This window comes from Drosophila busckii, chromosome 3R (genome assembly GCF_011750605.1).
Source record: "Drosophila busckii strain San Diego stock center, stock number 13000-0081.31 chromosome 3R, ASM1175060v1, whole genome shotgun sequence".
NCBI lineage: Eukaryota > Metazoa > Arthropoda > Insecta > Diptera > Drosophilidae > Drosophila > Drosophila busckii.
This window is the reverse complement of record NC_046607.1, coordinates 1,697,655-1,705,506: the sequence shown is the minus strand read 5'-3', so window position 1 is coordinate 1,705,506 and position 7,852 is coordinate 1,697,655. Positions and strand designations below refer to the sequence as shown.

The following is a 7,852-nucleotide window of genomic DNA, read 5'->3' as shown; positions in this document are numbered from 1 at the left end:
CCAACCACAAGAGCCAAAGCAATTGCAATAAATCCGATTGCAAATTTAATTACCAGCTAAAGGTTAAATCAATTATACAATTATGCAACCAAAAGTTGTTGCAACTGTTGTTGCAACAAACTGACCAGCATTGCGTCTGATTGTGGATTCAATATGTATTAATCTAATTGCCCAACTGTAAACTCAATAGATGCTAAATTTATTAAATACAATTTCAAACTCAATGCTGCATGCTACATGCTGCACTTGCAACGCTTCTCCCACACTGATTACCCTGCTTATGATCGATTGCCAGCGATCCACACATAACTCAAATCTACACTCACTAGCAGCAGCGCTCTCATATATCTTCGAACTTGTTTACAATATCCAATTACAAGCATTGTCGATACCCCCAAGCGTTGCTGGGAGCCCTCCCGAGGCGACTTCAGTCAGTCGCGGACCCATATAACAACTGTAACGACATGTCAACAACTCTCTTGACTGCATTTCAACGTAATTGCTACGAAAACGACATGAGAGTTGAGCCAAGACAAGACTTCACCTGACTACCATCTATAAATTATTGAGAGTTCCAGTTCGAGTTCGAGATCGCGTTCGAGTTCGAGCTGCTGGCTGCTGGCTGCACGTGGAGCAATTGGTGGATTGGGGATCGCATCGCGTGCTTGGGCCACTTGGCCTTTCGATCTCCCTCTCTCTCTCTCTCCCTCTCTCTACCTTGCTGTCTCTCGATCTCTCTATGCGCACATCTGACTTATCTGATCTCAACTAAGCAGAACTCGGCCTGTCTTATAGCCTGTCGTCTAAGCCTTGGCCTAAGGCTTATCAGCGCACATCTGGGCATCAATAATGTCTTTGTTTAGCCAGACGACGTCATGACAGCGAGTACCATTCCCATTCCCATTCCCATTCCCATTGCCAGTTGTGGAGCATCATCAAAATTCAGTGTTGACACTTGCCATAAAACTTGGCTTAGACTGTTGCTGGTTTCTGGGAATGAGTGCAACTCCTTGCCAGCTGCTGAAAGGGTGGTCAACATGTCAGACATAAATTATTGACTCAACGGGCTACGGGCCGTGTTCCCATTTCGATGACAGTTGTCAATGTTGCCCGGGTTGACTTGTTTGTTTACACGCGCTAATTTCTTGTTCTCATGATTTTTATTATTATTATTATTATTATTATTAGTAGTATTGTTGTTGTTGTTCGTGTTGTCTAGCTGCTGCTATTAATCGCTGCCGTCGCCGCTGTCCCATGTAAATTGCTTAGGCGCCTCATAGCTTTTTTTGCCCAATCGCGTGTACTCTGCTTTATTAATTCGGGGATTTGGGGAATTAGCTGATAGCTTGGAGAGTCCCAATTTCGTTCTGTTTATGCTTGTTATTTGTTTGCATTTGAAATGGACACGAAATGAATTCGCATATAAATATGCATATAGATTTGTGCCGCAAAAAAAAAAGCAGCGTCCTGGCATGTCCTGCTTATGACATGCGCTCACCAGGGAGCAGCACAAGCGTTGCGCTTGCAAAAAGAAGTTAATAAGTCCGGGGACCTGCAGCACAAAATTTTTGTAATCAAGCATAAAATGAAAGAAGCAAATGCCACAAAGAGACAATTGTCTTATCAAACTATCGATTTCTTGATAAAAACCCTTGCAGGACATGTTTATGACTTGCACTTCCTGGCGCCGGAGCATATTTCGGTTATTGACAAACCACCAAATAAAGAAAAGAAAGGAAAGGTATAAATATATTTCGAGAAAGCAACTGCTTAAATTGGATAAACAAGCGACATTTGCTACCGATCGAAGCGGACAATCGAAAACGTAACAAACGCCTCACTGATCGCTGCGATAAGCGAACTCAAACTAAAACTGAAACTGAAACCGAGTCGGAGTCGGAGTCTGAGTCAACTTCATTGAGGCGCTATGTAGGACGAGCGGAGGGTAGCCAGGAATTTATGACTTGTGTCACTTGCAGCAGCAGCAACTCGTAACTCAGAGGCGCGCAGCGTAGAGGGCCAACTTGAAATTCCACGTATGCGCGCTTGGAAATTAAGATACAAACATGCCTCAAGGAGCACAAGGAAGATTGCATCGCGCGCGCTCAGTGCGCAGGCACCGATGATGATTGCTTCCAAGCAGGCGATGCCACAAGCTTCGGACGACACTTGTGTGTGCCTCTCGCTCGAGATAAGTGCGTGGCGATAAGCGCGACAGTCGACAAGCAACAAACGACGACGACGACGACGACGACGTTACATTGAGTTGCGCCTGCGCGAAATACCTGGACACAGAAGCTGGCAGCATTTTGCTGCTTGCCACAGACAGACAGACAGAGAGATAGACATGCAACACACTCGACTCATTCCACGCAAGTTGCGCAAACAATTGCGCACTTAAGCGACTGCATGCAACGCACTTGGGATCCAAGGCGCCTCCAGCAGCAGTCGAAGAAGAAGAGACTACAGTGGGTAGCTGAGGAATTTGTAGAGCTCTTGAGTTAAATAATAGTTTTAACAAATGAAAAACATTCTCACAATTTTATTTGTTAATTAGCCTAAGCGATCTCTACACTTTAGTACAGACTAGATGCTACTGCATGGCCATTGTCATTGGTGAGGCGATAAGAGAGTATTCGAAAGGATTTTTAATTGCTTTCAAGTGCCCGCACTATTCAATCACAGCACACACATCAAGAGAGAGAGAGAGAGAGAGACTAAGTTGTTGACAGAGGCATGCCACTTAATGCTTGCCGCTTGGCTGCGGCACGTTCCGGCGCAAGAGATCGCCAGACAGCGAAAGCGATGCATATTAAGCACTTGCGCTAATCGCCGCCAGTATGCGATAATTATCATTACGTAACTAATTGCGGCGCTTATCTATCAGCTGCAAAGATCTTTCTCTCTCCCTCTCTTAATGTGGATTGTGGATTAGGGTGCATAGCAAATGAGCCCTCGGATGCGCTTTATGAATATCATCTATTAATTAAAATCGAAATACGCCCGCATATACAGGCAATTGCTAAAACGGATGCTCATCAAATATTGAATTGCAGATTGTCATCAAAACGCAATTCTAAGCGCAGAGCAACTAAAATCAAGTTTCATTTATTAATGCCAAACATTCAGCGCATAATTATGCAACTACTTATTATTTGCATAAAATGCACTCACGCACACACGCAGACACTCACACACACACATACGCGTTTGATAAATATTCAATTAGCTGCAGTGCACTGAAATAATCCAAAAATACTGAATGTAAAACCAAGCGATATGCTATATAATTATGCAAAACCATCGAATTATGCCTGAAAAATGAAGCGATTTCAAATTACAAATTAAATGAATGCAAGCTGCAATGCACAAATTAAAGACTCATTATGCCACAAAATAATGCAATACACACACACACACACACACACACACACACGAACACACTCTGCAGTATATGTGGCAGCCTCATCAAAGCTGCCGCTTGCCACTCGTCAAAAGTTGCTAATTACGTTATGTTTAGCATGCGCTTCCCGTCGTTAATTCTTTTACGTTTTTTCTTTACGTTTTTATTGGGCGTCGCAATGCAATTAAGTGCCAAAGCAAATGCTATATAAATGCCATATGCATCCAGATGGATGTGAACCAGCGGGTCTTTGAGCATGGCGCTAAAGGTTCTCACTGCATTCTCGCACCTCATCGCCTCAAAGCTGAGGTGTGAACTTGGTCTCAGGTCAAGCCATTGTTGCTCATAAGCTGCAGCATTGTTCTTTTATTGTTAAATAAAATAAAAAAAAAAAATTGTTGCTGACCAATTGACCCCGACGTGATTTGAACACGCAACCTTCTGATCTGGAGTCAGACGCGCTACCGTTGCGCCACGGAGTCTCTTGAACGTTGGGGAGCGAAGTAGTCCTCATCAAGTCAAGTGTTATTCTATAAATAGAACGAACTACTTTTGAATAGCAAGTATATTTATGCATATGTATTAGTAAAAAGTTAAATGATAAGATTACAAATTTATTTTAAATGCCACTTCAATCCACTTCAAATTTATAGCTAATATTTAAAATTATGCATTGAACAAAATCTCAATATATATATATATATAGGGCCATCGGCGAAATATAGTGAAACATATGTATGATGTCACCAAGACTGCAAAAAAGTCTGGAACAACTAAAAAATAACTAAGCGGTTCTGGTCTCACTCCCGAGCGAGACCAGATCGTCATAACACATACAGGTCATGTAGAATTAAATTAACCTATATGTAAGTATTTCTTTATTTATTAAAATTGTACGACAAATGTTCCTGAGATAAGATGAAAAAATTGATGCTTATATGCTGAAATTCTTATCTGCACTTTAGATTCATTGCCAAGTTTGAATATTATGCTTAAGCACTTGAAAAAGTCTTGGGTAGCAATTTCAGGGCAATAATATGAGTATCTTATCAAGAAATTGAATAAATCTCAAATTTATATAGTTTCATGCGTATTGTTTATTTATGTACACAGTGTACTTAATATATCTTCAACTTTCATGGCTAATCAACGAATTCAAGTGCGTAGTAAACTGGCAATATCTTTATGAGGCCTGCGACGCTTCAAGTTCATGAGCAACTTTAATGACTCAACAATCAAACAATCAAGGGATCTGTACAGAGCGTAGAGATATTCGAAACCCTTTGGAGGAATTCCATACGCACTTCTAACGATTACACTTTTTATGTGCACTCTTCAATCTTTACAATGCCCCAAAGGCACTGCTTTGCATACACTGCTTTGCATGATTAGTGCTGGCTAAGAAATTGAGGGAGGCAACATTAATTTTGTTAAATGATTGTAACTCTAAATCGCATAAGTGAACATATATGCTATATGTATATAGGCTTACTTATTTGTAGCATATTTTTAATTTCTTTTCGGTGGAAAGAAAAGTGCTCATAAAAGTCAAGGAGCGGCCATAAAGCGAGCGCGCCAATCCCTCGAAACCTGCCTCAGTCTCTTGTATTGTTGTGGCCAAAAGGTGTGAATTTCTCGAGCGCAGACGACGCGCGGCAATGAAAATGAGAATGGAAATGAAAATGAGCACTCCAGCAATGCATAATAAAATTATAAAATCAAATGTTTGTGCCATCTTTATGACTGTTCATAATGTTGTTCTTGTTGTTGCCCTGGCTTATGCTTAGTCTGCAACTGTGGTGGGGGCGGGCTCACTTTTGTTGCGCTTAACTTTTATGACAATCTCCAAGGAACGAGCCAAAGTTTTTATTTGATGCTCAGACGCATTAATCAGCCAGCTGGCGCACAGTTTGGGCTACACTGCCAAAATATTTGCCCCAGAGTCACTCGAGCAATTTAACAGAACGAATTCGTATCGATACTTATCGATAGCCCAGGCGCGCAGATCAGACTACTTCAAAGGCCACGCCACTTGAGCTCAAGTTGTATTTGAAGATCACATCAGGCAGTATGTCTCGGCATGTGGCAGACACATGTGTATCTGTATCTGTATCTGTGTGTGTGTGTGTGTGTGTGTCTGTGCAGGCAACCTAATGAAGCCATTAACAGCGCCTTATCTGTGCAGAAAGGACACCAAGTGGCATCCTTGGGCAACATTGCTACAAAAAGGTCTTTATCATACCTCCTTTGTTTTTCTCTCTTTCATTGGGCCTGCCTGCTTTGTTTGCAACAATTTTTAGGCAACTAATACGCCTAAATTAGATCAAGATCAGCTCGCGGCCCTAATAGTCAGCAGCAGCAGCAGCAGCAGCAGCAGCAGCAGCAGCGGCAGCAGCAGCGGCAGCAGCAGCTGTTCTTCCAGCGAACTGGGCAGCAACAGGATTCGGTAGACCAAACCTTCAAACACTCGAGGGACTCGGAGAGGGAGAGGAAGACTGCATGACTTAGTGGTTAGGCCAGCTATTAACTCAGCTCTGAACATTTGTCTGTGTTGTCGGCCGCTTTGCAAATGTCTTCATCACATCACACTGGGACTTTTGGCAAAAAGTGAAAATCATGATAGCACCTGATGTTGTAGTTGGTCATTAAGCAATTATCGAGGGCTGCAAATTTGACCGTTGTATATAATTTGGAGGCAGACTTAAATTTTGCCTCACACTCACACACTGCTTGCCACATGGGGAGCGCCATAATTCTGTGCTATAAATTTCATAAAAATATTTGCTATCCTGGGTGTTACAAGTATTGCAGCACTTGAGCACAAATGCTGCATCTAATGTGCCTCAGCTGCTGCAGCTAAACACTTTCCAAGCAATTGCAACAGCAGTGCAACAAGCTTACCACAAGTTGCAGCAAGGCGTCCTTGCTCTCACTCTCTCGCTCTCACTCAGAGTCGCACCCACACTTGGCATTCGCATCTATGTTTTATTGCTTCCGCGCACTTTCGCTGGCGTTGCCACACGCCCACTGCGAGACTTGAAGCAGAAGGCCGCATGTTGCATGCATATGTGAGAAAGTTGCCAGTGCGTTTAGCACTTGAAGGGACTATCCTGTGGTGTGGGCGGCTGGGGCTGGGGCTTGGGCGCTGTTGAGCTTAGAGACAGTTGCAGCCGCTTAAGCGGAAACAGCGAGCAATGTTGTAGTTGTTGCCGCTGTCGCAGTCGCAAAGCAGTCTTGCCACATTTTGGCGGTTGCTGCGAATGGTTTCCTGTCACATGCGTGGGCGACAGCCACTCCCCACCCTACAGCCCCATGCTCTCTATGAAAAAAATAAAAGCAACAGTAGCTACCAGCGCATCCTCTGCCAGGCACACAGGATACACGCAACTGTTCACTTTCGCTGCCAGCTAGGCTCCCTCTGTTTCTCTCTCTATGGCTCTCTCTCTCTCTCTCTCTCTCTGTTGCTCTTGTTGCATCTTACTTCTTTGCTGTGTAGTGGCATTGTCATTAAACTTTAACCAGCGCATCTGTCATTGCTAGCAGCAGCCACTGCGCGTGGCTTAAAGCCCCGCTAAATTTTAATTGCCCACATGAATTTACAGCGCTACCTAAAAAAGAAACCAAAGTGAGGACACACAAAAAAACAAAGAAAGGAAGCAAACTGTGCTGCAAATGTGGCAAGTGCTACTTTTTATTGCCGCCTCGTTTTTATGCAACCCACCCTGTCTGTGGTGCCCTGCCTTGGCCACAGTTTCCATATATCAAGAATTAATTAGCGTAATGCAGTGCAAGCGAGACGGCAATAGCCAAAGCGATTTTTTGCATTTGCGTGTGTCCAAGTGATCGTGAAAAGTTTTTGCCGCTTTGCAAATTTATCCGTCCCGTTCCTTTTTTTCGCTCACTGAGGCACTTTAAATATGCACAGCAAAGCAATTTACATGATGATGTGGAAGCATCGAATATGTGGCAGTTGCCACAATGCTTTAACGCTTGGAAAGCAAATGCGATTGCAAGTTTTAAAAGCCATTAAAAGCAACAAGCACTCAGCTAAAGTTGGGCGCAGCAAACGATTTAATACACTTTGACTAAACCGTTTCAGGTACTCTGTGCAGATTTTTACAGAATATACTTCACTTTAACGTAGACCTATGAGCTTTGCCAAATTAAAACTCTAATTTATGTTGTTTAATTAAAATATGTCAAACCAACATGATAAAATCTTTTTTTGGTTTTTCATAACTAATGCAAATACTGTTGAGTAGTTTGAGTATGAGTAGTTTTTTTATAGCTTTTAGAAATTTTCAAGTATATAATTTTTTTAAAATTATTTTAAATGATTTGTAGCTTTAAGTGTTGACTACATTTTTGGTACTTATAGTTTCTGAAATCTTGCTTTTACTGATATTTAGTCAAACGAACGAACAGACGGACATGGTCTAACCCAGGCTT

General features: G+C 42.4%; 1 non-coding gene across 1 annotated transcript; it reads right to left on the bottom strand.

The window, feature by feature from the left end:
* Positions 1 to 3,813: 3,813 nt before the first annotated feature.
* Trnaw-cca lies at positions 3,814 to 3,885 on the bottom strand. The gene has a single exon. It is a non-coding gene; the product is annotated as a tRNA-Trp (tRNA).
* Positions 3,886 to 7,852: the final 3,967 nt, after the last annotated feature.